General features: G+C 32.4%; 1 protein-coding gene across 1 annotated transcript in view; it reads right to left on the bottom strand.

The window, feature by feature from the left end:
- LOC122647039 (DNA-directed RNA polymerase subunit beta) overlaps positions 1 to 179 on the bottom strand; it is a 5866-nt gene extending 5687 nt beyond the window's left edge. Inside the window, exon 1 of the mRNA XM_043840557.1 lies at positions 1 to 179. This exon is cut by the window's left edge and continues 5687 nt beyond it. The gene's annotated coding sequence lies outside the window, so the exon portion shown is untranslated.
- Positions 180 to 2500: the final 2321 nt, after the last annotated feature.

Below are 2500 nucleotides of genomic sequence, written 5' to 3'. Positions count from 1 at the left end.
GATTGGATAGTCCGATCGGTTATAAAATTAGTAGTAGTGGAAGGGGCGGAAGAGTAGACTCAGGAGAGTCTCGAACTGAGTGCTCAGACATTCATTCAATCAATATTAGATTGAGATTGGATAGATAATAGGTTTTTATTAAAAATTGAAAAAAGAAAGATTTCTTTTCGGTAACGCCCATTTGATCTAATCCTTACTGTCTCCCTCTGAAACAATCGGGAGACAGTAAGGATTAGATCAAATGGGCGATGAAAGTATGTGATAGATAGTTATCTATCTGGATTGTATATTTTTATGCCTTTTGCTTATGAAGAGCACCAAAAGAAACAATAGGTCTTACTATTCCTATATGTTCCATTAGTAAGATTCCCTTGCTATTTCCAAGGGAGTCACTCTGTATCTTGCTTGTGCTTAATGCTTCCCGATTCTACCAGAAATCATATAGGAACTTGTTATGAGTGGATTTATTGGATTGGTTCATCAATAGACTTCGGGGAAAATCCATTTTTGACTCTGCGCCAGTGATTCTACTATATTATATAGTCATAATAGTTATAATAGTTATAGTCCTTTATTTTGGATTTTTATTATGTTTTATTATATTTATATATAGAATTTTTTTTTTTTTTTATTGATTATTATATTAGTTATTAATAACATAAAACATAACGGAATAATTCTTTCATATTCATAGAGATAGGGGACATAATTTACATGGATATAGTAAGCCTCGCTTGGGCTGCTTTAATGGTAGTCTTTACATTTTCTCTTTCGCTCGTAGTATGGGGAAGAAGTGGACTCTAGAGGTACTACTAATTAAGATTAAGTTGGGTAATCAAACTCTATCAATTGTTTCATAGATCGTTCTGCAAAGCATTGTTAAATAACAATATCTTCATTTCAAAATTCTACTGGAATCCAGTACCAGTAAAAGTAAAGTAATGTATTATTACAAATAATAACTTTTCAATCAAACAACTATTTCAAGAATTCCCGTGTTCCTATTTCGAAAGGAAAAGGGATCTAGATAATAGGAAAGTTTTTCCAACCGAATTTGAATATTCTATTCCGATGAACTGGCTCTTACCAGAATTATATATGGATATTCTAATGAAGAGCAGCCGACCCCCCCTTTTTTTTACTTCTTTTCCTCTTCAAAGAGGAAGTCGTTCTGTTATTACGTAGATACATACTTTCTACGGGAGGCAACATAGACATTGTGGTTGTCCAACGAGGTACTACGCATAATAAGATCGTGCGTTAGACGATTCACGCACACTTACCATCCATTTGTTTTAGATTTTAGAAATCTTATTTCTACTTTATCGTTTATCGACTCACCTCATATCTCATATCATGGTTCAAGCCTTAAAAATGGGTGGTCTCCACTACTCCTTTTCCAAATCCGAAGAAGTTCTCCTAGAACTCCTTGGATCATCTGTGAACGGCTCAACCAATTACTTCTTCGAAATACTAAAAAGGATTACAAGGATTACTTGGTTTTTTCTTTTATATAAGATATGCACATACTTACATTGATTCTTTCGATAGATCCCGTCATCCATATTGGAAATAATCAGAAACCCAGGAATTAGAGACGTAAGAGTAAGAATTTACATTCGATTATTTCAGATTGATCTGAATTAATACAAATCAAATGGATGTAGCGAAGAAATAGAATTAGGGTGCTATGTACATGTAAATTACATATCTGTATACGTAATTTATATGTACATATATGAAGATACATATTACATCTATATTCTATAGTAAGCCTATATACTTTAATACTATATCTTTATAAAGATATATAAAGCACAACTGTAATACAATATTTTATACAATATACAATACAATAATAGATAGTGTGGTAGAAAGGTTCATATATTTCTTTCTACCATACTATCGGATCTCATAGACTACTGATTCTAGTCCGCACATTTCATTTAACACGGGGAATTTGAATTTCTTTCATTCTTTCAATCATTGATAAGAACTAAGAGGTCAAGTTTAATTCAAACTAATTATTTTGACTGACTGTTTTTACGTAGATGATAAGTAAAAAGGCAGTAGGAACTAGAACGAAGAGTACAGTAGCAATAAATGCGAGAATATTTACTTCCATAATAGAATCTCATTGTTTTTTTACTTCGCAATAACTCGGGATCTAATCCCATAGAGATGATAAATCTTTCTTCTGTAAATTCAATGGGATGAATTGGATCCCGATGATATTGAATCGGATCAATATCATGAATAACAATATCTGAGCTATCAAATCGATTCATCATCGAGAATTGAATATTGAATAGTATAACATAGGAAGATCTTTTATCCATACCGAATCCAAAATAGGATCCCAGATCCAATCAAAAATTTCGTTGAATTTTTCATTCTTTTCTATAACCTACCATTTTCCTTATACAATCATCTGATGGGGTATCGTCTGACTCGTCTTCGACTTCCATTGGTCACAAACCCAAACAATAAAAGTGAAATG

The sequence above is a fragment of the Telopea speciosissima genome, unplaced genomic scaffold, assembly GCF_018873765.1.
Source record: "Telopea speciosissima isolate NSW1024214 ecotype Mountain lineage unplaced genomic scaffold, Tspe_v1 Tspe_v1.0012, whole genome shotgun sequence".
NCBI classification, from domain to species: Eukaryota; Viridiplantae; Streptophyta; class Magnoliopsida; order Proteales; family Proteaceae; genus Telopea; species Telopea speciosissima.
This window is presented reverse-complemented; position numbering and strand designations above follow the sequence as displayed.